The following is a 27,127-nucleotide window of genomic DNA, read 5'->3' as shown; positions in this document are numbered from 1 at the left end:
TCATGATTTTCAAGATTAGACTGCAGTACTCCCACCCCACTCCCGCCGCAACCATTATTGAAAGAAAGATGAATGCAGCATGGAAAGCTGTACTGCCTAATCCTCCGATAGCTCAGTTGGGAGAGCGGAGGACTGTAGTGGAGAAACAGAAATCCTTAGGTCGCTGGTTCAAATCCGGCTCGGAGGAGTTTCCCCTTTTTTGTTTTCCATAGCTGCTTTCTCTCTTGTTAAAACATTATGTGCCCCTCTGATTGAGAAACATTTCCCTAGCTCCAAATAAATGCTAGGACAGAAGGGTAGACTTCTTCTGCTTTCCAATGAAATTGACCACATAGTCATTTCTGAGGGATGTTGGAAGAGAAATAAACAAGGACCTGCAGATCAGAATTCATTCCAAAGCCTTGACTAAATATATGAAGGCACTTGGAAGACTTCCAGTTTCATTGTACCAAGGTAGATGTTTCGGCAGCCGAACCAGCTAAAACTCACCTACAATGAGTGGCCATGGATATGAAAGAGGGAATCTACAAAGACACCAACTCCTTAAAACTGAGCAAGATGCAATGTGGAGGAATAGTTTACAGATTTGGAGAAAATCTGAGATGTTTCTCTTGACAAAAGAAACACTGCAATGCCCTCTCTGAGGATCGAACTCAGGACCTTCAGATTATGAGACTGACGCGCTGCCTACTGCGCTAAGAAGGCTGCTTGAAACCGCTAACAAATGCGTCTACACACCATGAAGAGGGAAGGTAGAAAAAATGCTGTTCTCATGTTGGAATATCAATACACTTCGGTTGCCTCGCTGGATTAAAATCGTCTGCAGTTATAATGGTCAGAAGACTGCTCTTTCCCAGTGCTTAAACCCACACCCCATACATTTAGCCATGCAAAAGAAATCAGGGCATACCATTCACCTCTCTAAGAAAGATCGTGCCATTTTTTCCTCCACATAACTGAGAATGAAATGGACTAAAACCCAGAATTAACATGCCGCCCCTAGCCGTAGATGCATCTAGATCTCAACACTGTACATGCTAATGTAACATAGCTGTGTGTCCTGCAAAAAGAGCAGGGGTACCTTAAGTCATCTCACAAGATGTGGAAACAGCACTCAACCATATCCTTCTTTGATGTATCCTGAACCAGTTGCCTTGAATACTCTGGCTTTTTTCGATTGCATCTAGCTGTTGTGTGTGGGGAATTATTCATTCTAGAGTCAACCTTATTCCATAAAAAACGGTGCTAGAAAATCCAGCTGTAAATCATATGGAATTCCACACCTGACGCTTCCCATTCCAGTGTCATATGTGGTGAATGTACATTCAATAGAATTCCAGGTTTCCATGCGTGGAGCAAGGTCTCCCTCTACAGGATGTGGGGATGTAGCTCAGTGGTAGAGCGCATGCTTAGCATGTATGAGGCCCCGGGTTCAATCCCCGGCATCTCCAGCTTTTCGCCATGCTAATCTTGCCTTTTGACAGATAGCTAGGCTGGCATCATGAGTAAGGAAGTGAGATGTCATGCAGCTGGTGCCAGAACCCCACTTTCTTCGCCTTGCAAAACCTTTTGAAATGGGGCTATCTCATTTCCCGTGTTTATAGAAAAAAATAATCTTGCTTCCATAAGAAACCAAAGTGGTGATTTATCTTGGCATTCTTAGTATAGAAAACGGGCACAGCTGTCTTGGTCATTTATTTGAATTCTTCCTCTAAACCAGAGACTCTTACCAGAAGGTTTAAGAAAAACAGAATGTTTTCTTCATCCTAATCCCTTCTGAATGGTCCATTAATCTACTGGTTTTGCTTTTCCAGTTCCTTTCACAGAAGCATTAAAAATGCATGTTCTTCATGCTCCGTACGGAGTAATGACTCTCCTAACTTTCTGTCCTTTCCTTCATGTTCCCATGCTGTCATCCTTTTGCCAGAAATGCTTCCAAAGGGCTGTGGATTCCTCGGCCCCATGCCCTTTCAGGAAAACTCCTTTCTGTAGGATTTCTAATTCTAGGTCCCCTGCTTTCCTTCACGCCAGCACAGCACATTCAGGTAGGTAAGCAGTCCCCCTTTATGGTGATAAGATGTAGCTGAGAATGCACTCTAGGAAGTGGCAATTTGTAGAGCAAGCTGCAGGTCATATTCATGATTTTCAAGATTAGACTGCAGTACTCCCAGCCCACTCCCGCCGCAACCATTATTGAAAGAAAGATTAATGCAGCATGGAAAGCTGCACTGCCTAATCCTCCGATAGCTCAGTTGGGAGAGCGGAGGACTGTAGTGGAGAAACAGAAATCCTTAGGTCGCTGGTTCAAATCCGGCTCGGAGGAGTTTCCCCTTTTTTGTTTTCCATAGCTGCTTTCTCTCTTGTTAAAACATTATGTGCCCCTCTGATTGAGAAACATTTCCCTAGCTCCAAATAAATGCTAGGACAGAAGGGTAGACTTCTTCTGCTTTCCAATGAAATTGACCACATAGTCATTTCTGAGGGATGTTGGAAGAGAAATAAACAAGGACCTGCAGATCAGAATTCATTCCAAAGCCTTGACTAAATATATGAAGGCACTTGGAAGACTTCCAGTTTCATTGTACCAAGGTAGATGTTTCGGCAGCCGAACCAGCTAAAACTCACCTACAATGAGTGGCCATGGATATGAAAGAGGGAATCTACAAAGACACCAACTCCTTAAAACTGAGCAAGATGCAATGTGGAGGAATAGTTTACAGATTTGGAGAAAATCTGAGATGTTTCTCTTGACAAAAGAAACACTGCAATGCCCTCTCTGAGGATGGAACTCAGGACCTTCAGATTATGAGACTGACGCGCTGCCTACTGCGCTAAGAAGGCTGCTTGAAACCGCTAACAAATGCGTCAACACACCATGAAGAGGGAAGGTAGCAAAAATGCTGTTCTCATGTTGGAATATCAATACACTTCGGTTGCCTCGCTGGATTAAAATCGTCTGCAGTTATAATGGTCAGAAGACTGCTCTTTCCCAGTGCTTAAACCCACACCCCAAACATTTAGCCATGCAAAAGAAATCAGGGCATACCATTCACCTCTCTAAGAAAGATCGTGCCATTTTTTCCTCCACATAACTGAGAATGAAATGGACTAAAACCCAGAATTAACATGCCGCCCCTAGCCGTAGATGCATCTAGATCTCAACACTTTACATGCTAATGTAACATAGCTGTGTGTCCTGCAAAAAGAGCAGGGGTACCTTAAGTCATCTCACAAGATGTGGAAACAGCACTCAACCATATCCTTCTTTGATGTATCCTGAACCAGTTGCCTTGAATACTCTGGCTTTTTTCGATTGCATCTAGCTGTTGTGTGTGGGGAATTATTCATTCTAGAGTCAACCTTATTCCATAAAAAACGGTGCTAGAAAATCCAGCTGTAAATCATATGGAATTCCACACCTGACGCTTCCCATTCCAGTGTCATATGTGGTGAATGTACATTCAATAGAATTCCAGGTTTCCATGCGTGGAGCAAGGTCTCCCTCTACAGGATGTGGGGATGTAGCTCAGTGGTAGAGCGCATGCTTAGCATGTATGAGGCCCCGGGTTCAATCCCCGGCATCTCCAGCTTTTCGCCATGCTAATCTTGCCTTTTGACAGATAGCTAGGCTGGCATCATGAGTAAGGAAGTGAGATGTCATGCAGCTGGTGCCAGAACCCCACTTTCTTCGCCTTGCAAAACCTTTTGAAATGGGGCTATCTCATTTCCCGTGTTTATAGAAAAAAATAATCTTGCTTCCATAAGAAACCAAAGTGGTGATTTATCTTGGCATTCTTAGTATAGAAAACGGGCACAGCTGTCTTGGTCATTTATTTGAATTCTTCCTCTAAACCAGAGACTCTTACCAGAAGGTTTAAGAAAAACAGAATGTTTTCTTCATCCTAATCCCTTCTGAATGGTCCATTAATCTACTGGTTTTGCTTTTCCAGTTCCTTTCACAGAAGCATTAAAAATGCATGTTCTTCATGCTCCGTACGGAGTAATGACTCTCCTAACTTTCTGTCCTTTCCTTCATGTTCCCATGCTGTCATCCTTTTGCCAGAAATGCTTCCAAAGGGCTGTGGATTCCTCGGCCCCATGCCCTTTCAGGAAAACTCCTTTCTGTAGGATTTCTAATTCTAGGTCCCCTGCTTTCCTTCACGCCAGCACAGCACATTCAGGTAGGTAAGCAGTCCCCCTTTATGGTGATAAGATGTAGCTGAGAATGCACTCTAGGAAGTGGCAATTTGTAGAGCAAGCTGCAGGTCATATTCATGATTTTCAAGATTAGACTGCAGTACTCCCACCCCACTCCCGCCGCAACCATTATTGAAAGAAAGATGAATGCAGCATGGAAAGCTGTACTGCCTAATCCTCCGATAGCTCAGTTGGGAGAGCGGAGGACTGTAGTGGAGAAACAGAAATCCTTAGGTCGCTGGTTCAAATCCGGCTCGGAGGAGTTTCCCCTTTTTTGTTTTCCATAGCTGCTTTCTCTCTTGTTAAAACATTATGTGCCCCTCTGATTGAGAAACATTTCCCTAGCTCCAAATAAATGCTAGGACAGAAGGGTAGACTTCTTCTGCTTTCCAATGAAATTGACCACATAGTCATTTCTGAGGGATGTTGGAAGAGAAATAAACAAGGACCTGCAGATCAGAATTCATTCCAAAGCCTTGACTAAATATATGAAGGCACTTGGAAGACTTCCAGTTTCATTGTACCAAGGTAGATGTTTCGGCAGCCGAACCAGCTAAAACTCACCTACAATGAGTGGCCATGGATATGAAAGAGGGAATCTACAAAGACACCAACTCCTTAAAACTGAGCAAGATGCAATGTGGAGGAATAGTTTACAGATTTGGAGAAAATCTGAGATGTTTCTCTTGACAAAAGAAACACTGCAATGCCCTCTCTGAGGATCGAACTCAGGACCTTCAGATTATGAGACTGACGCGCTGCCTACTGCGCTAAGAAGGCTGCTTGAAACCGCTAACAAATGCGTCTACACACCATGAAGAGGGAAGGTAGCAAAAATGCTGTTCTCATGTTGGAATATCAATACACTTCGGTTGCCTCGCTGGATTAAAATCGTCTGCAGTTATAATGGTCAGAAGACTGCTCTTTCCCAGTGCTTAAACCCACACCCCATACATTTAGCCATGCAAAAGAAATCAGGGCATACCATTCACCTCTCTAAGAAAGATCGTGCCATTTTTTCCTCCACATAACTGAGAATGAAATGGACTAAAACCCAGAATTAACATGCCGCCCCTAGCCGTAGATGCATCTAGATCTCAACACTGTACATGCTAATGTAACATAGCTGTGTGTCCTGCAAAAAGAGCAGGGGTACCTTAAGTCATCTCACAAGATGTGGAAACAGCACTCAACCATATCCTTCTTTGATGTATCCTGAACCAGTTGCCTTGAATACTCTGGCTTTTTTCGATTGCATCTAGCTGTTGTGTGTGGGGAATTATTCATTCTAGAGTCAACCTTATTCCATAAAAAACGGTGCTAGAAAATCCAGCTGTAAATCATATGGAATTCCACACCTGACGCTTCCCATTCCAGTGTCATATGTGGTGAATGTACATTCAATAGAATTCCAGGTTTCCATGCGTGGAGCAAGGTCTCCCTCTACAGGATGTGGGGATGTAGCTCAGTGGTAGAGCGCATGCTTAGCATGTATGAGGCCCTGGGTTCAATCCCCGGCATCTCCAGCTTTTCGCCATGCTAATCTTGCCTTTTGACAGATAGCTAGGCTGGCATCATGAGTAAGGAAGTGAGATGTCATGCAGCTGGTGCCAGAACCCCACTTTCTTCGCCTTGCAAAACCTTTTGAAATGGGGCTATCTCATTTCCCGTGTTTATAGAAAAAAATAATCTTGCTTCCATAAGAAACCAAAGTGGTGATTTATCTTGGCATTCTTAGTATAGAAAACGGGCACAGCTGTCTTGGTCATTTATTTGAATTCTTCCTCTAAACCAGAGACTCTTACCAGAAGGTTTAAGAAAAACAGAATGTTTTCTTCATCCTAATCCCTTCTGAATGGTCCATTAATCTACTGGTTTTGCTTTTCCAGTTCCTTTCACAGAAGCATTAAAAATGCATGTTCTTCATGCTCCGTACGGAGTAATGACTCTCCTAACTTTCTGTCCTTTCCTTCATGTTCCCATGCTGTCATCCTTTTGCCAGAAATGCTTCCAAAGGGCTGTGGATTCCTCGGCCCCATGCCCTTTCAGGAAAACTCCTTTCTGTAGGATTTCTAATTCTAGGTCCCCTGCTTTCCTTCACGCCAGCACAGCACATTCAGGTAGGTAAGCAGTCCCCCTTTATGGTGATAAGATGTAGCTGAGAATGCACTCTAGGAAGTGGCAATTTGTAGAGCAAGCTGCAGGTCATATTCATGATTTTCAAGATTAGACTGCAGTACTCCCACCCCACTCCCGCCGCAACCATTATTGAAAGAAAGATGAATGCAGCATGGAAAGCTGTACTGCCTAATCCTCCGATAGCTCAGTTGGGAGAGCGGAGGACTGTAGTGGAGAAACAGAAATCCTTAGGTCGCTGGTTCAAATCCGGCTCGGAGGAGTTTCCCCTTTTTTGTTTTCCATAGCTGCTTTCTCTCTTGTTAAAACATTATGTGCCCCTCTGATTGAGAAACATTTCCCTAGCTCCAAATAAATGCTAGGACAGAAGGGTAGACTTCTTCTGCTTTCCAATGAAATTGACCACATAGTCATTTCTGAGGGATGTTGGAAGAGAAATAAACAAGGACCTGCAGATCAGAATTCATTCCAAAGCCTTGACTAAATATATGAAGGCACTTGGAAGACTTCCAGTTTCATTGTACCAAGGTAGATGTTTCGGCAGCCGAACCAGCTAAAACTCACCTACAATGAGTGGCCATGGATATGAAAGAGGGAATCTACAAAGACACCAACTCCTTAAAACTGAGCAAGATGCAATGTGGAGGAATAGTTTACAGATTTGGAGAAAATCTGAGATGTTTCTCTTGACAAAAGAAACACTGCAATGCCCTCTCTGAGGATGGAACTCAGGACCTTCAGATTATGAGACTGACGCGCTGCCTACTGCGCTAAGAAGGCTGCTTGAAACCGCTAACAAATGCGTCTACACACCATGAAGAGGGAAGGTAGCAAAAATGCTGTTCTCATGTTGGAATATCAATACACTTCGGTTGCCTCGCTGGATTAAAATCGTCTGCAGTTATAATGGTCAGAAGACTGCTCTTTCCCAGTGCTTAAACCCACACCCCATACATTTAGCCATGCAAAAGAAATCAGGGCATACCATTCACCTCTCTAAGAAAGATCGTGCCATTTTTTCCTCCACATAACTGAGAATGAAATGGACTAAAACCCAGAATTAACATGCCGCCCCTAGCCGTAGATGCATCTAGATCTCAACACTGTACATGCTAATGTAACATAGCTGTGTGTCCTGCAAAAAGAGCAGGGGTACCTTAAGTCATCTCACAAGATGTGGAAACAGCACTCAACCATATCCTTCTTTGATGTATCCTGAACCAGTTGCCTTGAATACTCTGGCTTTTTTCGATTGCATCTAGCTGTTGTGTGTGGGGAATTATTCATTCTAGAGTCAACCTTATTCCATAAAAAACGGTGCTAGAAAATCCAGCTGTAAATCATATGGAATTCCACACCTGACGCTTCCCATTCCAGTGTCATATGTGGTGAATGTACATTCAATAGAATTCCAGGTTTCCATGCGTGGAGCAAGGTCTCCCTCTACAGGATGTGGGGATGTAGCTCAGTGGTAGAGCGCATGCTTAGCATGTATGAGGCCCCGGGTTCAATCCCCGGCATCTCCAGCTTTTCGCCATGCTAATCTTGCCTTTTGACAGATAGCTAGGCTGGCATCATGAGTAAGGAAGTGAGATGTCATGCAGCTGGTGCCAGAACCCCACTTTCTTCGCCTTGCAAAACCTTTTGAAATGGGGCTATCTCATTTCCCGTGTTTATAGAAAAAAATAATCTTGCTTCCATAAGAAACCAAAGTGGTGATTTATCTTGGCATTCTTAGTATAGAAAACGGGCACAGCTGTCTTGGTCATTTATTTGAATTCTTCCTCTAAACCAGAGACTCTTACCAGAAGGTTTAAGAAAAACAGAATGTTTTCTTCATCCTAATCCCTTCTGAATGGTCCATTAATCTACTGGTTTTGCTTTTCCAGTTCCTTTCACAGAAGCATTAAAAATGCATGTTCTTCATGCTCCGTACGGAGTAATGACTCTCCTAACTTTCTGTCCTTTCCTTCATGTTCCCATGCTGTCATCCTTTTGCCAGAAATGCTTCCAAAGGGCTGTGGATTCCTCGGCCCCATGCCCTTTCAGGAAAACTCCTTTCTGTAGGATTTCTAATTCTAGGTCCCCTGCTTTCCTTCACGCCAGCACAGCACATTCAGGTAGGTAAGCAGTCCCCCTTTATGGTGATAAGATGTAGCTGAGAATGCACTCTAGGAAGTGGCAATTTGTAGAGCAAGCTGCAGGTCATATTCATGATTTTCAAGATTAGACTGCAGTACTCCCAGCCCACTCCCGCCGCAACCATTATTGAAAGAAAGATGAATGCAGCATGGAAAGCTGCACTGCCTAATCCTCCGATAGCTCAGTTGGGAGAGCGGAGGACTGTAGTGGAGAAACAGAAATCCTTAGGTCGCTGGTTCAAATCCGGCTCGGAGGAGTTTCCCCTTTTTTGTTTTCCATAGCTGCTTTCTCTCTTGTTAAAACATTATGTGCCCCTCTGATTGAGAAACATTTCCCTAGCTCCAAATAAATGCTAGGACAGAAGGGTAGACTTCTTCTGCTTTCCAATGAAATTGACCACATAGTCATTTCTGAGGGATGTTGGAAGAGAAATAAACAAGGACCTGCAGATCAGAATTCATTCCAAAGCCTTGACTAAATATATGAAGGCACTTGGAAGACTTCCAGTTTCATTGTACCAAGGTAGATGTTTCGGCAGCCGAACCAGCTAAAACTCACCTACAATGAGTGGCCATGGATATGAAAGAGGGAATCTACAAAGACACCAACTCCTTAAAACTGAGCAAGATGCAATGTGGAGGAATAGTTTACAGATTTGGAGAAAATCTGAGATGTTTCTCTTGACAAAAGAAACACTGCAATGCCCTCTCTGAGGATGGAACTCAGGACCTTCAGATTATGAGACTGACGCGCTGCCTACTGCGCTAAGAAGGCTGCTTGAAACCGCTAACAAATGCGTCAACACACCATGAAGAGGGAAGGTAGCAAAAATGCTGTTCTCATGTTGGAATATCAATACACTTCGGTTGCCTCGCTGGATTAAAATCGTCTGCAGTTATAATGGTCAGAAGACTGCTCTTTCCCAGTGCTTAAACCCACACCCCAAACATTTAGCCATGCAAAAGAAATCAGGGCATACCATTCACCTCTCTAAGAAAGATCGTGCCATTTTTTCCTCCACATAACTGAGAATGAAATGGACTAAAACCCAGAATTAACATGCCGCCCCTAGCCGTAGATGCATCTAGATCTCAACACTTTACATGCTAATGTAACATAGCTGTGTGTCCTGCAAAAAGAGCAGGGGTACCTTAAGTCATCTCACAAGATGTGGAAACAGCACTCAACCATATCCTTCTTTGATGTATCCTGAACCAGTTGCCTTGAATACTCTGGCTTTTTTCGATTGCATCTAGCTGTTGTGTGTGGGGAATTATTCATTCTAGAGTCAACCTTATTCCATAAAAAACGGTGCTAGAAAATCCAGCTGTAAATCATATGGAATTCCACACCTGACGCTTCCCATTCCAGTGTCATATGTGGTGAATGTACATTCAATAGAATTCCAGGTTTCCATGCGTGGAGCAAGGTCTCCCTCTACAGGATGTGGGGATGTAGCTCAGTGGTAGAGCGCATGCTTAGCATGTATGAGGCCCCGGGTTCAATCCCCGGCATCTCCAGCTTTTCGCCATGCTAATCTTGCCTTTTGACAGATAGCTAGGCTGGCATCATGAGTAAGGAAGTGAGATGTCATGCAGCTGGTGCCAGAACCCCACTTTCTTCGCCTTGCAAAACCTTTTGAAATGGGGCTATCTCATTTCCCGTGTTTATAGAAAAAAATAATCTTGCTTCCATAAGAAACCAAAGTGGTGATTTATCTTGGCATTCTTAGTATAGAAAACGGGCACAGCTGTCTTGGTCATTTATTTGAATTCTTCCTCTAAACCAGAGACTCTTACCAGAAGGTTTAAGAAAAACAGAATGTTTTCTTCATCCTAATCCCTTCTGAATGGTCCATTAATCTACTGGTTTTGCTTTTCCAGTTCCTTTCACAGAAGCATTAAAAATGCATGTTCTTCATGCTCCGTACGGAGTAATGACTCTCCTAACTTTCTGTCCTTTCCTTCATGTTCCCATGCTGTCATCCTTTTGCCAGAAATGCTTCCAAAGGGCTGTGGATTCCTCGGCCCCATGCCCTTTCAGGAAAACTCCTTTCTGTAGGATTTCTAATTCTAGGTCCCCTGCTTTCCTTCACGCCAGCACAGCACATTCAGGTAGGTAAGCAGTCCCCCTTTATGGTGATAAGATGTAGCTGAGAATGCACTCTAGGAAGTGGCAATTTGTAGAGCAAGCTGCAGGTCATATTCATGATTTTCAAGATTAGACTGCAGTACTCCCACCCCACTCCCGCCGCAACCATTATTGAAAGAAAGATGAATGCAGCATGGAAAGCTGTACTGCCTAATCCTCCGATAGCTCAGTTGGGAGAGCGGAGGACTGTAGTGGAGAAACAGAAATCCTTAGGTCGCTGGTTCAAATCCGGCTCGGAGGAGTTTCCCCTTTTTTGTTTTCCATAGCTGCTTTCTCTCTTGTTAAAACATTATGTGCCCCTCTGATTGAGAAACATTTCCCTAGCTCCAAATAAATGCTAGGACAGAAGGGTAGACTTCTTCTGCTTTCCAATGAAATTGACCACATAGTCATTTCTGAGGGATGTTGGAAGAGAAATAAACAAGGACCTGCAGATCAGAATTCATTCCAAAGCCTTGACTAAATATATGAAGGCACTTGGAAGACTTCCAGTTTCATTGTACCAAGGTAGATGTTTCGGCAGCCGAACCAGCTAAAACTCACCTACAATGAGTGGCCATGGATATGAAAGAGGGAATCTACAAAGACACCAACTCCTTAAAACTGAGCAAGATGCAATGTGGAGGAATAGTTTACAGATTTGGAGAAAATCTGAGATGTTTCTCTTGACAAAAGAAACACTGCAATGCCCTCTCTGAGGATCGAACTCAGGACCTTCAGATTATGAGACTGACGCGCTGCCTACTGCGCTAAGAAGGCTGCTTGAAACCGCTAACAAATGCGTCTACACACCATGAAGAGGGAAGGTAGCAAAAATGCTGTTCTCATGTTGGAATATCAATACACTTCGGTTGCCTCGCTGGATTAAAATCGTCTGCAGTTATAATGGTCAGAAGACTGCTCTTTCCCAGTGCTTAAACCCACACCCCATACATTTAGCCATGCAAAAGAAATCAGGGCATACCATTCACCTCTCTAAGAAAGATCGTGCCATTTTTTCCTCCACATAACTGAGAATGAAATGGACTAAAACCCAGAATTAACATGCCGCCCCTAGCCGTAGATGCATCTAGATCTCAACACTTTACATGCTAATGTAACATAGCTGTGTGTCCTGCAAAAAGAGCAGGGGTACCTTAAGTCATCTCACAAGATGTGGAAACAGCACTCAACCATATCCTTCTTTGATGTATCCTGAACCAGTTGCCTTGAATACTCTGGCTTTTTTCGATTGCATCTAGCTGTTGTGTGTGGGGAATTATTCATTCTAGAGTCAACCTTATTCCATAAAAAACGGTGCTAGAAAATCCAGCTGTAAATCATATGGAATTCCACACCTGACGCTTCCCATTCCAGTGTCATATGTGGTGAATGTACATTCAATAGAATTCCAGGTTTCCATGCGTGGAGCAAGGTCTCCCTCTACAGGATGTGGGGATGTAGCTCAGTGGTAGAGCGCATGCTTAGCATGTATGAGGCCCCGGGTTCAATCCCCGGCATCTCCAGCTTTTCGCCATGCTAATCTTGCCTTTTGACAGATAGCTAGGCTGGCATCATGAGTAAGGAAGTGAGATGTCATGCAGCTGGTGCCAGAACCCCACTTTCTTCGCCTTGCAAAACCTTTTGAAATGGGGCTATCTCATTTCCCGTGTTTATAGAAAAAAATAATCTTGCTTCCATAAGAAACCAAAGTGGTGATTTATCTTGGCATTCTTAGTATAGAAAACGGGCACAGCTGTCTTGGTCATTTATTTGAATTCTTCCTCTAAACCAGAGACTCTTACCAGAAGGTTTAAGAAAAACAGAATGTTTTCTTCATCCTAATCCCTTCTGAATGGTCCATTAATCTACTGGTTTTGCTTTTCCAGTTCCTTTCACAGAAGCATTAAAAATGCATGTTCTTCATGCTCCGTACGGAGTAATGACTCTCCTAACTTTCTGTCCTTTCCTTCATGTTCCCATGCTGTCATCCTTTTGCCAGAAATGCTTCCAAAGGGCTGTGGATTCCTCGGCCCCATGCCCTTTCAGGAAAACTCCTTTCTGTAGGATTTCTAATTCTAGGTCCCCTGCTTTCCTTCACGCCAGCACAGCACATTCAGGTAGGTAAGCAGTCCCCCTTTATGGTGATAAGATGTAGCTGAGAATGCACTCTAGGAAGTGGCAATTTGTAGAGCAAGCTGCAGGTCATATTCATGATTTTCAAGATTAGACTGCAGTACTCCCACCCCACTCCCGCCGCAACCATTATTGAAAGAAAGATGAATGCAGCATGGAAAGCTGTACTGCCTAATCCTCCGATAGCTCAGTTGGGAGAGCGGAGGACTGTAGTGGAGAAACAGAAATCCTTAGGTCGCTGGTTCAAATCCGGCTCGGAGGAGTTTCCCCTTTTTTGTTTTCCATAGCTGCTTTCTCTCTTGTTAAAACATTATGTGCCCCTCTGATTGAGAAACATTTCCCTAGCTCCAAATAAATGCTAGGACAGAAGGGTAGACTTCTTCTGCTTTCCAATGAAATTGACCACATAGTCATTTCTGAGGGATGTTGGAAGAGAAATAAACAAGGACCTGCAGATCAGAATTCATTCCAAAGCCTTGACTAAATATATGAAGGCACTTGGAAGACTTCCAGTTTCATTGTACCAAGGTAGATGTTTCGGCAGCCGAACCAGCTAAAACTCACCTACAATGAGTGGCCATGGATATGAAAGAGGGAATCTACAAAGACACCAACTCCTTAAAACTGAGCAAGATGCAATGTGGAGGAATAGTTTACAGATTTGGAGAAAATCTGAGATGTTTCTCTTGACAAAAGAAACACTGCAATGCCCTCTCTGAGGATGGAACTCAGGACCTTCAGATTATGAGACTGACGCGCTGCCTACTGCGCTAAGAAGGCTGCTTGAAACCGCTAACAAATGCGTCTACACACCATGAAGAGGGAAGGTAGCAAAAATGCTGTTCTCATGTTGGAATATCAATACACTTCGGTTGCCTCGCTGGATTAAAATCGTCTGCAGTTATAATGGTCAGAAGACTGCTCTTTCCCAGTGCTTAAACCCACACCCCATACATTTAGCCATGCAAAAGAAATCAGGGCATACCATTCACCTCTCTAAGAAAGATCGTGCCATTTTTTCCTCCACATAACTGAGAATGAAATGGACTAAAACCCAGAATTAACATGCCGCCCCTAGCCGTAGATGCATCTAGATCTCAACACTTTACATGCTAATGTAACATAGCTGTGTGTCCTGCAAAAAGAGCAGGGGTACCTTAAGTCATCTCACAAGATGTGGAAACAGCACTCAACCATATCCTTCTTTGATGTACCCTGAACCAGTTGCCTTGAATACTCTGGCTTTTTTCGATTGCATCTAGCTGTTGTGTGTGGGGAATTATTCATTCTAGAGTCAACCTTATTCCATAAAAAACGGTGCTAGAAAATCCAGCTGTAAATCATATGGAATTCCACACCTGACGCTTCCCATTCCAGTGTCATATGTGGTGAATGTACATTCAATAGAATTCCAGGTTTCCATGCGTGGAGCAAGGTCTCCCTCTACAGGATGTGGGGATGTAGCTCAGTGGTAGAGCGCATGCTTAGCATGTATGAGGCCCCGGGTTCAATCCCCGGCATCTCCAGCTTTTCGCCATGCTAATCTTGCCTTTTGACAGATAGCTAGGCTGGCATCATGAGTAAGGAAGTGAGATGTCATGCAGCTGGTGCCAGAACCCCACTTTCTTCGCCTTGCAAAACCTTTTGAAATGGGGCTATCTCATTTCCCGTGTTTATAGAAAAAAATAATCTTGCTTCCATAAGAAACCAAAGTGGTGATTTATCTTGGCATTCTTAGTATAGAAAACGGGCACAGCTGTCTTGGTCATTTATTTGAATTCTTCCTCTAAACCAGAGACTCTTACCAGAAGGTTTAAGAAAAACAGAATGTTTTCTTCATCCTAATCCCTTCTGAATGGTCCATTAATCTACTGGTTTTGCTTTTCCAGTTCCTTTCACAGAAGCATTAAAAATGCATGTTCTTCATGCTCCGTACGGAGTAATGACTCTCCTAACTTTCTGTCCTTTCCTTCATGTTCCCATGCTGTCATCCTTTTGCCAGAAATGCTTCCAAAGGGCTGTGGATTCCTCGGCCCCATGCCCTTTCAGGAAAACTCCTTTCTGTAGGATTTCTAATTCTAGGTCCCCTGCTTTCCTTCACGCCAGCACAGCACATTCAGGTAGGTAAGCAGTCCCCCTTTATGGTGATAAGATGTAGCTGAGAATGCACTCTAGGAAGTGGCAATTTGTAGAGCAAGCTGCAGGTCATATTCATGATTTTCAAGATTAGACTGCAGTACTCCCAGCCCACTCCCGCCGCAACCATTATTGAAAGAAAGATGAATGCAGCATGGAAAGCTGCACTGCCTAATCCTCCGATAGCTCAGTTGGGAGAGCGGAGGACTGTAGTGGAGAAACAGAAATCCTTAGGTCGCTGGTTCAAATCCGGCTCGGAGGAGTTTCCCCTTTTTTGTTTTCCATAGCTGCTTTCTCTCTTGTTAAAACATTATGTGCCCCTCTGATTGAGAAACATTTCCCTAGCTCCAAATAAATGCTAGGACAGAAGGGTAGACTTCTTCTGCTTTCCAATGAAATTGACCACATAGTCATTTCTGAGGGATGTTGGAAGAGAAATAAACAAGGACCTGCAGATCAGAATTCATTCCAAAGCCTTGACTAAATATATGAAGGCACTTGGAAGACTTCCAGTTTCATTGTACCAAGGTAGATGTTTCGGCAGCCGAACCAGCTAAAACTCACCTACAATGAGTGGCCATGGATATGAAAGAGGGAATCTACAAAGACACCAACTCCTTAAAACTGAGCAAGATGCAATGTGGAGGAATAGTTTACAGATTTGGAGAAAATCTGAGATGTTTCTCTTGACAAAAGAAACACTGCAATGCCCTCTCTGAGGATGGAACTCAGGACCTTCAGATTATGAGACTGACGCGCTGCCTACTGCGCTAAGAAGGCTGCTTGAAACCGCTAACAAATGCGTCAACACACCATGAAGAGGGAAGGTAGCAAAAATGCTGTTCTCATGTTGGAATATCAATACACTTCGGTTGCCTCGCTGGATTAAAATCGTCTGCAGTTATAATGGTCAGAAGACTGCTCTTTCCCAGTGCTTAAACCCACACCCCAAACATTTAGCCATGCAAAAGAAATCAGGGCATACCATTCACCTCTCTAAGAAAGATCGTGCCATTTTTTCCTCCACATAACTGAGAATGAAATGGACTAAAACCCAGAATTAACATGCCGCCCCTAGCCGTAGATGCATCTAGATCTCAACACTTTACATGCTAATGTAACATAGCTGTGTGTCCTGCAAAAAGAGCAGGGGTACCTTAAGTCATCTCACAAGATGTGGAAACAGCACTCAACCATATCCTTCTTTGATGTATCCTGAACCAGTTGCCTTGAATACTCTGGCTTTTTTCGATTGCATCTAGCTGTTGTGTGTGGGGAATTATTCATTCTAGAGTCAACCTTATTCCATAAAAAACGGTGCTAGAAAATCCAGCTGTAAATCATATGGAATTCCACACCTGACGCTTCCCATTCCAGTGTCATATGTGGTGAATGTACATTCAATAGAATTCCAGGTTTCCATGCGTGGAGCAAGGTCTCCCTCTACAGGATGTGGGGATGTAGCTCAGTGGTAGAGCGCATGCTTAGCATGTATGAGGCCCCGGGTTCAATCCCCGGCATCTCCAGCTTTTCGCCATGCTAATCTTGCCTTTTGACAGATAGCTAGGCTGGCATCATGAGTAAGGAAGTGAGATGTCATGCAGCTGGTGCCAGAACCCCACTTTCTTCGCCTTGCAAAACCTTTTGAAATGGGGCTATCTCATTTCCCGTGTTTATAGAAAAAAATAATCTTGCTTCCATAAGAAACCAAAGTGGTGATTTATCTTGGCATTCTTAGTATAGAAAACGGGCACAGCTGTCTTGGTCATTTATTTGAATTCTTCCTCTAAACCAGAGACTCTTACCAGAAGGTTTAAGAAAAACAGAATGTTTTCTTCATCCTAATCCCTTCTGAATGGTCCATTAATCTACTGGTTTTGCTTTTCCAGTTCCTTTCACAGAAGCATTAAAAATGCATGTTCTTCATGCTCCGTACGGAGTAATGACTCTCCTAACTTTCTGTCCTTTCCTTCATGTTCCCATGCTGTCATCCTTTTGCCAGAAATGCTTCCAAAGGGCTGTGGATTCCTCGGCCCCATGCCCTTTCAGGAAAACTCCTTTCTGTAGGATTTCTAATTCTAGGTCCCCTGCTTTCCTTCACGCCAGCACAGCACATTCAGGTAGGTAAGCAGTCCCCCTTTATGGTGATAAGATGTAGCTGAGAATGCACTCTAGGAAGTGGCAATTTGTAGAGCAAGCTGCAGGTCATATTCATGATTTTCAAGATTAGACTGCAGTACTCCCAGCCCACTCCCGCCGCAACCATTATTGAAAGAAAGATGAATGCAGCATGGAAAGCTGCACTGCCTAATCCTCCGATAGCTCAGTTGGGAGAGCGGAGGACTGTAGTGGAGAAACAGAAATCCTTAGGTCGCTGGTTCAAATCCGGCTCGGAGGAGTTTCCCCTTTTTTGTTTTCCATAGCTGCTTTCTCTCTTGTTAAAACATTATGTGCCCCTCTGATTGAGAAACATTTCCCTAGCTCCAAATAAATGCTAGGACAGAAGGGTAGACTTCTTCTGCTTTCCAATGAAATTGACCACATAGTCATTTCTGAGGGATGTTGGAAGAGAAATAAACAAGGACCTGCAGATCAGAATTCATTCCAAAGCCTTGACTAAATATATGAAGGCACTTGGAAGACTTCCAGTTTCATTGTACCAAGGTAGATGTTTCGGCAGCCGAACCAGCTAAAACTCACCTACAATGAGTGGCCATGGATATGAAAGAGGGAATCTACAAAGACACCAACTCCTTAAAACTGAGCAAGATGCAATGTGGAGGAATAGTTTACAGATTTGGAGAAAATCTGAGATGTTTCTCTTGACAAAAGAAACACTGCAATGCCCTCTCTGAGGATGGAACTCAGGACCTTCAGATTATGAGACTGACGCGCTGCCTACTGCGCTAAGAAGGCTGCTTGAAACCGCTAACAAATGCGTCAACACACCATGAAGAGGGAAGGTAGCAAAAATGCTGTTCTCATGTTGGAATATCAATACACTTCGGTTGCCTCGCTGGATTAAAATCGTCTGCAGTTATAATGGTCAGAAGACTGCTCTTTCCCAGTGCTTAAACCCACACCCCAAACATTTAGCCATGCAAAAGAAATCAGGGCATACCATTCACCTCTCTAAGAAAGATCGTGCCATTTTTTCCTCCACATAACTGAGAATGAAATGGACTAAAACCCAGAATTAACATGCCGCCCCTAGCCGTAGATGCATCTAGATCTCAACACTTTACATGCTAATGTAACATAGCTGTGTGTCCTGCAAAAAGAGCAGGGGTACCTTAAGTCATCTCACAAGATGTGGAAACAGCACTCAACCATATCCTTCTTTGATGTATCCTGAACCAGTTGCCTTGAATACTCTGGCTTTTTTCGATTGCATCTAGCTGTTGTGTGTGGGGAATTATTCATTCTAGAGTCAACCTTATTCCATAAAAAACGGTGCTAGAAAATCCAGCTGTAAATCATATGGAATTCCACACCTGACGCTTCCCATTCCAGTGTCATATGTGGTGAATGTACATTCAATAGAATTCCAGGTTTCCATGCGTGGAGCAAGGTCTCCCTCTACAGGATGTGGGGATGTAGCTCAGTGGTAGAGCGCATGCTTAGCATGTATGAGGCCCCGGGTTCAATCCCCGGCATCTCCAGCTTTTCGCCATGCTAATCTTGCCTTTTGACAGATAGCTAGGCTGGCATCATGAGTAAGGAAGTGAGATGTCATGCAGCTGGTGCCAGAACCCCACTTTCTTCGCCTTGCAAAACCTTTTGAAATGGGGCTATCTCATTTCCCGTGTTTATAGAAAAAAATAATCTTGCTTCCATAAGAAACCAAAGTGGTGATTTATCTTGGCATTCTTAGTATAGAAAACGGGCACAGCTGTCTTGGTCATTTATTTGAATTCTTCCTCTAAACCAGAGACTCTTACCAGAAGGTTTAAGAAAAACAGAATGTTTTCTTCATCCTAATCCCTTCTGAATGGTCCATTAATCTACTGGTTTTGCTTTTCCAGTTCCTTTCACAGAAGCATTAAAAATGCATGTTCTTCATGCTCCGTACGGAGTAATGACTCTCCTAACTTTCTGTCCTTTCCTTCATGTTCCCATGCTGTCATCCTTTTGCCAGAAATGCTTCCAAAGGGCTGTGGATTCCTCGGCCCCATGCCCTTTCAGGAAAACTCCTTTCTGTAGGATTTCTAATTCTAGGTCCCCTGCTTTCCTTCACGCCAGCACAGCACATTCAGGTAGGTAAGCAGTCCCCCTTTATGGTGATAAGATGTAGCTGAGAATGCACTCTAGGAAGTGGCAATTTGTAGAGCAAGCTGCAGGTCATATTCATGATTTTCAAGATTAGACTGCAGTACTCCCACCCCACTCCCGCCGCAACCATTATTGAAAGAAAGATGAATGCAGCATGGAAAGCTGTACTGCCTAATCCTCCGATAGCTCAGTTGGGAGAGCGGAGGACTGTAGTGGAGAAACAGAAATCCTTAGGTCGCTGGTTCAAATCCGGCTCGGAGGAGTTTCCCCTTTTTTGTTTTCCATAGCTGCTTTCTCTCTTGTTAAAACATTATGTGCCCCTCTGATTGAGAAACATTTCCCTAGCTCCAAATAAATGCTAGGACAGAAGGGTAGACTTCTTCTGCTTTCCAATGAAATTGACCACATAGTCATTTCTGAGGGATGTTGGAAGAGAAATAAACAAGGACCTGCAGATCAGAATTCATTCCAAAGCCTTGACTAAATATATGAAGGCACTTGGAAGACTTCCAGTTTCATTGTACCAAGGTAGATGTTTCGGCAGCCGAACCAGCTAAAACTCACCTACAATGAGTGGCCATGGATATGAAAGAGGGAATCTACAAAGACACCAACTCCTTAAAACTGAGCAAGATGCAATGTGGAGGAATAGTTTACAGATTTGGAGAAAATCTGAGATGTTTCTCTTGACAAAAGAAACACTGCAATGCCCTCTCTGAGGATGGAACTCAGGACCTTCAGATTATGAGACTGACGCGCTGCCTACTGCGCTAAGAAGGCTGCTTGAAACCGCTAACAAATGCGTCTACACACCATGAAGAGGGAAGGTAGCAAAAATGCTGTTCTCATGTTGGAATATCAATACACTTCGGTTGCCTCGCTGGATTAAAATCGTCTGCAGTTATAATGGTCAGAAGACTGCTCTTTCCCAGTGCTTAAACCCACACCCCATACATTTAGCCATGCAAAAGAAATCAGGGCATACCATTCACCTCTCTAAGAAAGATCGTGCCATTTTTTCCTCCACATAACTGAGAATGAAATGGACTAAAACCCAGAATTAACATGCCGCCCCTAGCCGTAGATGCATCTAGATCTCAACACTTTACATGCTAATGTAACATAGCTGTGTGTCCTGCAAAAAGAGCAGGGGTACCTTAAGTCATCTCACAAGATGTGGAAACAGCACTCAACCATATCCTTCTTTGATGTATCCTGAACCAGTTGCCTTGAATACTCTGGCTTTTTTCGATTGCATCTAGCTGTTGTGTGTGGGGAATTATTCATTCTAGAGTCAACCTTATTCCATAAAAAACGGTGCTAGAAAATCCAGCTGTAAATCATATGGAATTCCACACCTGACGCTTCCCATTCCAGTGTCATATGTGGTGAATGTACATTCAATAGAATTCCAGGTTTCCATGCGTGGAGCAAGGTCTCCCTCTACAGGATGTGGGGATGTAGCTCAGTGGTAGAGCGCATGCTTAGCATGTATGAGGCCCCGGGTTCAATCCCCGGCATCTCCAGCTTTTCGCCATGCTAATCTTGCCTTTTGACAGATAGCTAGGCTGGCATCATGAGTAAGGAAGTGAGATGTCATGCAGCTGGTGCCAGAACCCCACTTTCTTCGCCTTGCAAAACCTTTTGAAATGGGGCTATCTCATTTCCCGTGTTTATAGAAAAAAATAATCTTGCTTCCATAAGAAACCAAAGTGGTGATTTATCTTGGCATTCTTAGTATAGAAAACGGGCACAGCTGTCTTGGTCATTTATTTGAATTCTTCCTCTAAACCAGAGACTCTTACCAGAAGGTTTAAGAAAAACAGAATGTTTTCTTCATCCTAATCCCTTCTGAATGGTCCATTAATCTACTGGTTTTGCTTTTCCAGTTCCTTTCACAGAAGCATTAAAAATGCATGTTCTTCATGCTCCGTACGGAGTAATGACTCTCCTAACTTTCTGTCCTTTCCTTCATGTTCCCATGCTGTCATCCTTTTGCCAGAAATGCTTCCAAAGGGCTGTGGATTCCTCGGCCCCATGCCCTTTCAGGAAAACTCCTTTCTGTAGGATTTCTAATTCTAGGTCCCCTGCTTTCCTTCACGCCAGCACAGCACATTCAGGTAGGTAAGCAGTCCCCCTTTATGGTGATAAGATGTAGCTGAGAATGCACTCTAGGAAGTGGCAATTTGTAGAGCAAGCTGCAGGTCATATTCATGATTTTCAAGATTAGACTGCAGTACTCCCACCCCACTCCCGCCGCAACCATTATTGAAAGAAAGATGAATGCAGCATGGAAAGCTGTACTGCCTAATCCTCCGATAGCTCAGTTGGGAGAGCGGAGGACTGTAGTGGAGAAACAGAAATCCTTAGGTCGCTGGTTCAAATCCGGCTCGGAGGAGTTTCCCCTTTTTTGTTTTCCATAGCTGCTTTCTCTCTTGTTAAAACATTATGTGCCCCTCTGATTGAGAAACATTTCCCTAGCTCCAAATAAATGCTAGGACAGAAGGGTAGACTTCTTCTGCTTTCCAATGAAATTGACCACATAGTCATTTCTGAGGGATGTTGGAAGAGAAATAAACAAGGACCTGCAGATCAGAATTCATTCCAAAGCCTTGACTAAATATATGAAGGCACTTGGAAGACTTCCAGTTTCATTGTACCAAGGTAGATGTTTCGGCAGCCGAACCAGCTAAAACTCACCTACAATGAGTGGCCATGGATATGAAAGAGGGAATCTACAAAGACACCAACTCCTTAAAACTGAGCAAGATGCAATGTGGAGGAATAGTTTACAGATTTGGAGAAAATCTGAGATGTTTCTCTTGACAAAAGAAACACTGCAATGCCCTCTCTGAGGATCGAACTCAGGACCTTCAGATTATGAGACTGACGCGCTGCCTACTGCGCTAAGAAGGCTGCTTGAAACCGCTAACAAATGCGTCTACACACCATGAAGAGGGAAGGTAGCAAAAATGCTGTTCTCATGTTGGAATATCAATACACTTCGGTTGCCTCGCTGGATTAAAATCGTCTGCAGTTATAATGGTCAGAAGACTGCTCTTTCCCAGTGCTTAAACCCACACCCCATACATTTAGCCATGCAAAAGAAATCAGGGCATACCATTCACCTCTCTAAGAAAGATCGTGCCATTTTTTCCTCCACATAACTGAGAATGAAATGGACTAAAACCCAGAATTAACATGCCGCCCCTAGCCGTAGATGCATCTAGATCTCAACACTGTACATGCTAATGTAACATAGCTGTGTGTCCTGCAAAAAGAGCAGGGGTACCTTAAGTCATCTCACAAGATGTGGAAACAGCACTCAACCATATCCTTCTTTGATGTATCCTGAACCAGTTGCCTTGAATACTCTGGCTTTTTTCGATTGCATCTAGCTGTTGTGTGTGGGGAATTATTCATTCTAGAGTCAACCTTATTCCATAAAAAACGGTGCTAGAAAATCCAGCTGTAAATCATATGGAATTCCACACCTGACGCTTCCCATTCCAGTGTCATATGTGGTGAATGTACATTCAATAGAATTCCAGGTTTCCATGCGTGGAGCAAGGTCTCCCTCTACAGGATGTGGGGATGTAGCTCAGTGGTAGAGCGCATGCTTAGCATGTATGAGGCCCCGGGTTCAATCCCCGGCATCTCCAGCTTTTCGCCATGCTAATCTTGCCTTTTGACAGATAGCTAGGCTGGCATCATGAGTAAGGAAGTGAGATGTCATGCAGCTGGTGCCAGAACCCCACTTTCTTCGCCTTGCAAAACCTTTTGAAATGGGGCTATCTCATTTCCCGTGTTTATAGAAAAAAATAATCTTGCTTCCATAAGAAACCAAAGTGGTGATTTATCTTGGCATTCTTAGTATAGAAAACGGGCACAGCTGTCTTGGTCATTTATTTGAATTCTTCCTCTAAACCAGAGACTCTTACCAGAAGGTTTAAGAAAAACAGAATGTTTTCTTCATCCTAATCCCTTCTGAATGGTCCATTAATCTACTGGTTTTGCTTTTCCAGTTCCTTTCACAGAAGCATTAAAAATGCATGTTCTTCATGCTCCGTACGGAGTAATGACTCTCCTAACTTTCTGTCCTTTCCTTCATGTTCCCATGCTGTCATCCTTTTGCCAGAAATGCTTCCAAAGGGCTGTGGATTCCTCGGCCCCATGCCCTTTCAGGAAAACTCCTTTCTGTAGGATTTCTAATTCTAGGTCCCCTGCTTTCCTTCACGCCAGCACAGCACATTCAGGTAGGTAAGCAGTCCCCCTTTATGGTGATAAGATGTAGCTGAGAATGCACTCTAGGAAGTGGCAATTTGTAGAGCAAGCTGCAGGTCATATTCATGATTTTCAAGATTAGACTGCAGTACTCCCAGCCCACTCCCGCCGCAACCATTATTGAAAGAAAGATGAATGCAGCATGGAAAGCTGCACTGCCTAATCCTCCGATAGCTCAGTTGGGAGAGCGGAGGACTGTAGTGGAGAAACAGAAATCCTTAGGTCGCTGGTTCAAATCCGGCTCGGAGGAGTTTCCCCTTTTTTGTTTTCCATAGCTGCTTTCTCTCTTGTTAAAACATTATGTGCCCCTCTGATTGAGAAACATTTCCCTAGCTCCAAATAAATGCTAGGACAGAAGGGTAGACTTCTTCTGCTTTCCAATGAAATTGACCACATAGTCATTTCTGAGGGATGTTGGAAGAGAAATAAACAAGGACCTGCAGATCAGAATTCATTCCAAAGCCTTGACTAAATATATGAAGGCACTTGGAAGACTTCCAGTTTCATTGTACCAAGGTAGATGTTTCGGCAGCCGAACCAGCTAAAACTCACCTACAATGAGTGGCCATGGATATGAAAGAGGGAATCTACAAAGACACCAACTCCTTAAAACTGAGCAAGATGCAATGTGGAGGAATAGTTTACAGATTTGGAGAAAATCTGAGATGTTTCTCTTGACAAAAGAAACACTGCAATGCCCTCTCTGAGGATGGAACTCAGGACCTTCAGATTATGAGACTGACGCGCTGCCTACTGCGCTAAGAAGGCTGCTTGAAACCGCTAACAAATGCGTCTACACACCATGAAGAGGGAAGGTAGCAAAAATGCTGTTCTCATGTTGGAATATCAATACACTTCGGTTGCCTCGCTGGATTAAAATCGTCTGCAGTTATAATGGTCAGAAGACTGCTCTTTCCCAGTGCTTAAACCCACACCCCAAACATTTAGCCATGCAAAAGAAATCAGGGCATACCATTCACCTCTCTAAGAAAGATCGTGCCATTTTTTCCTCCACATAACTGAGAATGAAATGGACTAAAACCCAGAATTAACATGCCGCCCCTAGCCGTAGATGCATCTAGATCTCAACACTTTACATGCTAATGTAACATAGCTGTGTGTCCTGCAAAAAGAGCAGGGGTACCTTAAGTCATCTCACAAGATGTGGAAACAGCACTCAACCATATCCTTCTTTGATGTATCCTGAACCAGTTGCCTTGAATACTCTGGCTTTTTTCGATTGCATCTAGCTGTTGTGTGTGGGGAATTATTCATTCTAGAGTCAACCTTATTCCATAAAAAACGGTGCTAGAAAATCCAGCTGTAAATCATATGGAATTCCACACCTGACGCTTCCCATTCCAGTGTCATATGTGGTGAATGTACATTCAATAGAATTCCAGGTTTCCATGCGTGGAGCAAGGTCTCCCTCTACAGGATGTGGGGATGTAGCTCAGTGGTAGAGCGCATGCTTAGCATGTATGAGGCCCCGGGTTCAATCCCCGGCATCTCCAGCTTTTCGCCATGCTAATCTTGCCTTTTGACAGATAGCTAGGCTGGCATCATGAGTAAGGAAGTGAGATGTCATGCAGCTGGTGCCAGAACCCCACTTTCTTCGCCTTGCAAAACCTTTTGAAATGGGGCAATCTCATTTCCCGTGTTTATAGAAAAAAATAATCTTGCTTCCATAAGAAACCAAAGTGGTGATTTATCTTGGCATTCTTAGTATAGAAAACGGGCACAGCTGTCTTGGTCATTTATTTGAATTCTTCCTCTAAACCAGAGACTCTTACCAGAAGGTTTAAGAAAAACAGAATGTTTTCTTCATCCTAATCCCTTCTGAATGGTCCATTAATCTACTGGTTTTGCTTTTCCAGTTCCTTTCACAGAAGCATTAAAAATGCATGTTCTTCATGCTCCGTACGGAGTAATGACTCTCCTAACTTTCTGTCCTTTCCTTCATGTTCCCATGCTGTCATCCTTTTGCCAGAAATGCTTCCAAAGGGCTGTGGATTCCTCGGCCCCATGCCCTTTCAGGAAAACTCCTTTCTGTAGGATTTCTAATTCTAGGTCCCCTGCTTTCCTTCACGCCAGCACAGCACATTCAGGTAGGTAAGCAGTCCCCCTTTATGGTGATAAGATGTAGCTGAGAATGCACTCTAGGAAGTGGCAATTTGTAGAGCAAGCTGCAGGTCATATTCATGATTTTCAAGATTAGACTGCAGTACTCCCACCCCACTCCCGCCGCAACCATTATTGAAAGAAAGATGAATGCAGCATGGAAAGCTGTACTGCCTAATCCTCCGATAGCTCAGTTGGGAGAGCGGAGGACTGTAGTGGAGAAACAGAAATCCTTAGGTCGCTGGTTCAAATCCGGCTCGGAGGAGTTTCCCCTTTTTTGTTTTCCATAGCTGCTTTCTCTCTTGTTAAAACATTATGTGCCCCTCTGATTGAGAAACATTTCCCTAGCTCCAAATAAATGCTAGGACAGAAGGGTAGACTTCTTCTGCTTTCCAATGAAATTGACCACATAGTCATTTCTGAGGGATGTTGGAAGAGAAATAAACAAGGACCTGCAGATCAGAATTCATTCCAAAGCCTTGACTAAATATATGAAGGCACTTGGAAGACTTCCAGTTTCATTGTACCAAGGTAGATGTTTCGGCAGCCGAACCAGCTAAAACTCACCTACAATGAGTGGCCATGGATATGAAAGAGGGAATCTACAAAGACACCAACTCCTTAAAACTGAGCAAGATGCAATGTGGAGGAATAGTTTACAGATTTGGAGAAAATCTGAGATGTTTCTCTTGACAAAAGAAACACTGCAATGCCCTCTCTGAGGATCGAACTCAGGACCTTCAGATTATGAGACTGACGCGCTGCCTACTGCGCTAAGAAGGCTGCTTGAAACCGCTAACAAATGCGTCTACACACCATGAAGAGGGAAGGTAGCAAAAATGCTGTTCTCATGTTGGAATATCAATACACTTCGGTTGCCTCGCTGGATTAAAATCGTCTGCAGTTATAATGGTCAGAAGACTGCTCTTTCCCAGTGCTTAAACCCACACCCCATACATTTAGCCATGCAAAAGAAATCAGGGCATACCATTCACCTCTCTAAGAAAGATCGTGCCATTTTTTCCTCCACATAACTGAGAATGAAATGGACTAAAACCCAGAATTAACATGCCGCCCCTAGCCGTAGATGCATCTAGATCTCAACACTGTACATGCTAATGTAACATAGCTGTGTGTCCTGCAAAAAGAGCAGGGGTACCTTAAGTCATCTCACAAGATGTGGAAACAGCACTCAACCATATCCTTCTTTGATGTATCCTGAACCAGTTGCCTTGAATACTCTGGCTTTTTTCGATTGCATCTAGCTGTTGTGTGTGGGGAATTATTCATTCTAGAGTCAACCTTATTCCATAAAAAACGGTGCTAGAAAATCCAGCTGTAAATCATATGGAATTCCACACCTGACGCTTCCCATTCCAGTGTCATATGTGGTGAATGTACATTCAATAGAATTCCAGGTTTCCATGCGTGGAGCAAGGTCTCCCTCTACAGGATGTGGGGATGTAGCTCAGTGGTAGAGCGCATGCTTAGCATGTATGAGGCCCCGGGTTCAATCCCCGGCATCTCCAGCTTTTCGCCATGCTAATCTTGCCTTTTGACAGATAGCTAGGCT

At 43.6% G+C, this 27,127-nt stretch overlaps 39 non-coding genes across 39 annotated transcripts; 26 read left to right on the top strand and 13 right to left on the bottom strand.

The window, feature by feature from the left end:
* The first annotated feature begins 101 nt into the window (after positions 1–101).
* Positions 102–187, top strand: TRNAY-GUA (transfer RNA tyrosine (anticodon GUA)). Its single transcript is given in 2 exon segments — positions 102–138; positions 152–187. It is a non-coding gene; the product is annotated as a tRNA-Tyr (tRNA).
* A 445-nt stretch (positions 188–632) lies between these two features.
* On the bottom strand, positions 633–705 carry TRNAM-CAU (transfer RNA methionine (anticodon CAU)). The gene has a single exon. It is a non-coding gene; the product is annotated as a tRNA-Met (tRNA).
* A 674-nt stretch (positions 706–1,379) lies between these two features.
* Positions 1,380–1,451, top strand: TRNAA-AGC (transfer RNA alanine (anticodon AGC)). The gene has a single exon. It is a non-coding gene; the product is annotated as a tRNA-Ala (tRNA).
* A 786-nt stretch (positions 1,452–2,237) lies between these two features.
* TRNAY-GUA (transfer RNA tyrosine (anticodon GUA)) lies at positions 2,238–2,323 on the top strand. Its single transcript is given in 2 exon segments — positions 2,238–2,274; positions 2,288–2,323. It is a non-coding gene; the product is annotated as a tRNA-Tyr (tRNA).
* Positions 2,324–2,768: 445 nt separating this feature from the next.
* TRNAM-CAU (transfer RNA methionine (anticodon CAU)) lies at positions 2,769–2,841 on the bottom strand. Its single transcript has one exon. It is a non-coding gene; the product is annotated as a tRNA-Met (tRNA).
* Positions 2,842–3,515: 674 nt separating this feature from the next.
* On the top strand, positions 3,516–3,587 carry TRNAA-AGC (transfer RNA alanine (anticodon AGC)). The gene has a single exon. It is a non-coding gene; the product is annotated as a tRNA-Ala (tRNA).
* A 786-nt stretch (positions 3,588–4,373) lies between these two features.
* Positions 4,374–4,459, top strand: TRNAY-GUA (transfer RNA tyrosine (anticodon GUA)). The gene is given in 2 exon segments: positions 4,374–4,410; positions 4,424–4,459. It is a non-coding gene; the product is annotated as a tRNA-Tyr (tRNA).
* A 445-nt stretch (positions 4,460–4,904) lies between these two features.
* TRNAM-CAU (transfer RNA methionine (anticodon CAU)) lies at positions 4,905–4,977 on the bottom strand. The gene has a single exon. It is a non-coding gene; the product is annotated as a tRNA-Met (tRNA).
* A 674-nt stretch (positions 4,978–5,651) lies between these two features.
* On the top strand, positions 5,652–5,723 carry TRNAA-AGC (transfer RNA alanine (anticodon AGC)). Its single transcript has one exon. It is a non-coding gene; the product is annotated as a tRNA-Ala (tRNA).
* A 786-nt stretch (positions 5,724–6,509) lies between these two features.
* TRNAY-GUA (transfer RNA tyrosine (anticodon GUA)) lies at positions 6,510–6,595 on the top strand. Its single transcript is given in 2 exon segments — positions 6,510–6,546; positions 6,560–6,595. It is a non-coding gene; the product is annotated as a tRNA-Tyr (tRNA).
* Positions 6,596–7,040: 445 nt separating this feature from the next.
* On the bottom strand, positions 7,041–7,113 carry TRNAM-CAU (transfer RNA methionine (anticodon CAU)). The gene has a single exon. It is a non-coding gene; the product is annotated as a tRNA-Met (tRNA).
* Positions 7,114–7,787: 674 nt separating this feature from the next.
* Positions 7,788–7,859, top strand: TRNAA-AGC (transfer RNA alanine (anticodon AGC)). The gene has a single exon. It is a non-coding gene; the product is annotated as a tRNA-Ala (tRNA).
* Positions 7,860–8,645: 786 nt separating this feature from the next.
* Positions 8,646–8,731, top strand: TRNAY-GUA (transfer RNA tyrosine (anticodon GUA)). The gene is given in 2 exon segments: positions 8,646–8,682; positions 8,696–8,731. It is a non-coding gene; the product is annotated as a tRNA-Tyr (tRNA).
* A 445-nt stretch (positions 8,732–9,176) lies between these two features.
* Positions 9,177–9,249, bottom strand: TRNAM-CAU (transfer RNA methionine (anticodon CAU)). Its single transcript has one exon. It is a non-coding gene; the product is annotated as a tRNA-Met (tRNA).
* A 674-nt stretch (positions 9,250–9,923) lies between these two features.
* Positions 9,924–9,995, top strand: TRNAA-AGC (transfer RNA alanine (anticodon AGC)). The gene has a single exon. It is a non-coding gene; the product is annotated as a tRNA-Ala (tRNA).
* Positions 9,996–10,781: 786 nt separating this feature from the next.
* Positions 10,782–10,867, top strand: TRNAY-GUA (transfer RNA tyrosine (anticodon GUA)). The gene is given in 2 exon segments: positions 10,782–10,818; positions 10,832–10,867. It is a non-coding gene; the product is annotated as a tRNA-Tyr (tRNA).
* A 445-nt stretch (positions 10,868–11,312) lies between these two features.
* On the bottom strand, positions 11,313–11,385 carry TRNAM-CAU (transfer RNA methionine (anticodon CAU)). The gene has a single exon. It is a non-coding gene; the product is annotated as a tRNA-Met (tRNA).
* A 674-nt stretch (positions 11,386–12,059) lies between these two features.
* On the top strand, positions 12,060–12,131 carry TRNAA-AGC (transfer RNA alanine (anticodon AGC)). Its single transcript has one exon. It is a non-coding gene; the product is annotated as a tRNA-Ala (tRNA).
* A 786-nt stretch (positions 12,132–12,917) lies between these two features.
* TRNAY-GUA (transfer RNA tyrosine (anticodon GUA)) lies at positions 12,918–13,003 on the top strand. The gene is given in 2 exon segments: positions 12,918–12,954; positions 12,968–13,003. It is a non-coding gene; the product is annotated as a tRNA-Tyr (tRNA).
* Positions 13,004–13,448: 445 nt separating this feature from the next.
* Positions 13,449–13,521, bottom strand: TRNAM-CAU (transfer RNA methionine (anticodon CAU)). Its single transcript has one exon. It is a non-coding gene; the product is annotated as a tRNA-Met (tRNA).
* Positions 13,522–14,195: 674 nt separating this feature from the next.
* On the top strand, positions 14,196–14,267 carry TRNAA-AGC (transfer RNA alanine (anticodon AGC)). The gene has a single exon. It is a non-coding gene; the product is annotated as a tRNA-Ala (tRNA).
* Positions 14,268–15,053: 786 nt separating this feature from the next.
* Positions 15,054–15,139, top strand: TRNAY-GUA (transfer RNA tyrosine (anticodon GUA)). Its single transcript is given in 2 exon segments — positions 15,054–15,090; positions 15,104–15,139. It is a non-coding gene; the product is annotated as a tRNA-Tyr (tRNA).
* A 445-nt stretch (positions 15,140–15,584) lies between these two features.
* Positions 15,585–15,657, bottom strand: TRNAM-CAU (transfer RNA methionine (anticodon CAU)). Its single transcript has one exon. It is a non-coding gene; the product is annotated as a tRNA-Met (tRNA).
* Positions 15,658–16,331: 674 nt separating this feature from the next.
* On the top strand, positions 16,332–16,403 carry TRNAA-AGC (transfer RNA alanine (anticodon AGC)). Its single transcript has one exon. It is a non-coding gene; the product is annotated as a tRNA-Ala (tRNA).
* Positions 16,404–17,189: 786 nt separating this feature from the next.
* On the top strand, positions 17,190–17,275 carry TRNAY-GUA (transfer RNA tyrosine (anticodon GUA)). The gene is given in 2 exon segments: positions 17,190–17,226; positions 17,240–17,275. It is a non-coding gene; the product is annotated as a tRNA-Tyr (tRNA).
* Positions 17,276–17,720: 445 nt separating this feature from the next.
* TRNAM-CAU (transfer RNA methionine (anticodon CAU)) lies at positions 17,721–17,793 on the bottom strand. The gene has a single exon. It is a non-coding gene; the product is annotated as a tRNA-Met (tRNA).
* Positions 17,794–18,467: 674 nt separating this feature from the next.
* Positions 18,468–18,539, top strand: TRNAA-AGC (transfer RNA alanine (anticodon AGC)). The gene has a single exon. It is a non-coding gene; the product is annotated as a tRNA-Ala (tRNA).
* Positions 18,540–19,325: 786 nt separating this feature from the next.
* TRNAY-GUA (transfer RNA tyrosine (anticodon GUA)) lies at positions 19,326–19,411 on the top strand. Its single transcript is given in 2 exon segments — positions 19,326–19,362; positions 19,376–19,411. It is a non-coding gene; the product is annotated as a tRNA-Tyr (tRNA).
* A 445-nt stretch (positions 19,412–19,856) lies between these two features.
* Positions 19,857–19,929, bottom strand: TRNAM-CAU (transfer RNA methionine (anticodon CAU)). Its single transcript has one exon. It is a non-coding gene; the product is annotated as a tRNA-Met (tRNA).
* A 674-nt stretch (positions 19,930–20,603) lies between these two features.
* On the top strand, positions 20,604–20,675 carry TRNAA-AGC (transfer RNA alanine (anticodon AGC)). The gene has a single exon. It is a non-coding gene; the product is annotated as a tRNA-Ala (tRNA).
* Positions 20,676–21,461: 786 nt separating this feature from the next.
* Positions 21,462–21,547, top strand: TRNAY-GUA (transfer RNA tyrosine (anticodon GUA)). Its single transcript is given in 2 exon segments — positions 21,462–21,498; positions 21,512–21,547. It is a non-coding gene; the product is annotated as a tRNA-Tyr (tRNA).
* A 445-nt stretch (positions 21,548–21,992) lies between these two features.
* On the bottom strand, positions 21,993–22,065 carry TRNAM-CAU (transfer RNA methionine (anticodon CAU)). Its single transcript has one exon. It is a non-coding gene; the product is annotated as a tRNA-Met (tRNA).
* Positions 22,066–22,739: 674 nt separating this feature from the next.
* On the top strand, positions 22,740–22,811 carry TRNAA-AGC (transfer RNA alanine (anticodon AGC)). The gene has a single exon. It is a non-coding gene; the product is annotated as a tRNA-Ala (tRNA).
* A 786-nt stretch (positions 22,812–23,597) lies between these two features.
* On the top strand, positions 23,598–23,683 carry TRNAY-GUA (transfer RNA tyrosine (anticodon GUA)). The gene is given in 2 exon segments: positions 23,598–23,634; positions 23,648–23,683. It is a non-coding gene; the product is annotated as a tRNA-Tyr (tRNA).
* Positions 23,684–24,128: 445 nt separating this feature from the next.
* Positions 24,129–24,201, bottom strand: TRNAM-CAU (transfer RNA methionine (anticodon CAU)). Its single transcript has one exon. It is a non-coding gene; the product is annotated as a tRNA-Met (tRNA).
* Positions 24,202–24,875: 674 nt separating this feature from the next.
* On the top strand, positions 24,876–24,947 carry TRNAA-AGC (transfer RNA alanine (anticodon AGC)). Its single transcript has one exon. It is a non-coding gene; the product is annotated as a tRNA-Ala (tRNA).
* Positions 24,948–25,733: 786 nt separating this feature from the next.
* On the top strand, positions 25,734–25,819 carry TRNAY-GUA (transfer RNA tyrosine (anticodon GUA)). The gene is given in 2 exon segments: positions 25,734–25,770; positions 25,784–25,819. It is a non-coding gene; the product is annotated as a tRNA-Tyr (tRNA).
* A 445-nt stretch (positions 25,820–26,264) lies between these two features.
* TRNAM-CAU (transfer RNA methionine (anticodon CAU)) lies at positions 26,265–26,337 on the bottom strand. The gene has a single exon. It is a non-coding gene; the product is annotated as a tRNA-Met (tRNA).
* A 674-nt stretch (positions 26,338–27,011) lies between these two features.
* Positions 27,012–27,083, top strand: TRNAA-AGC (transfer RNA alanine (anticodon AGC)). The gene has a single exon. It is a non-coding gene; the product is annotated as a tRNA-Ala (tRNA).
* Positions 27,084–27,127: the final 44 nt, after the last annotated feature.

This window comes from Pleurodeles waltl, unplaced genomic scaffold (assembly GCF_031143425.1).
Source record: "Pleurodeles waltl isolate 20211129_DDA unplaced genomic scaffold, aPleWal1.hap1.20221129 scaffold_107, whole genome shotgun sequence".
Lineage (NCBI taxonomy): Eukaryota > Metazoa > Chordata > Amphibia > Caudata > Salamandridae > Pleurodeles > Pleurodeles waltl.
This window is presented reverse-complemented; position numbering and strand designations above follow the sequence as displayed.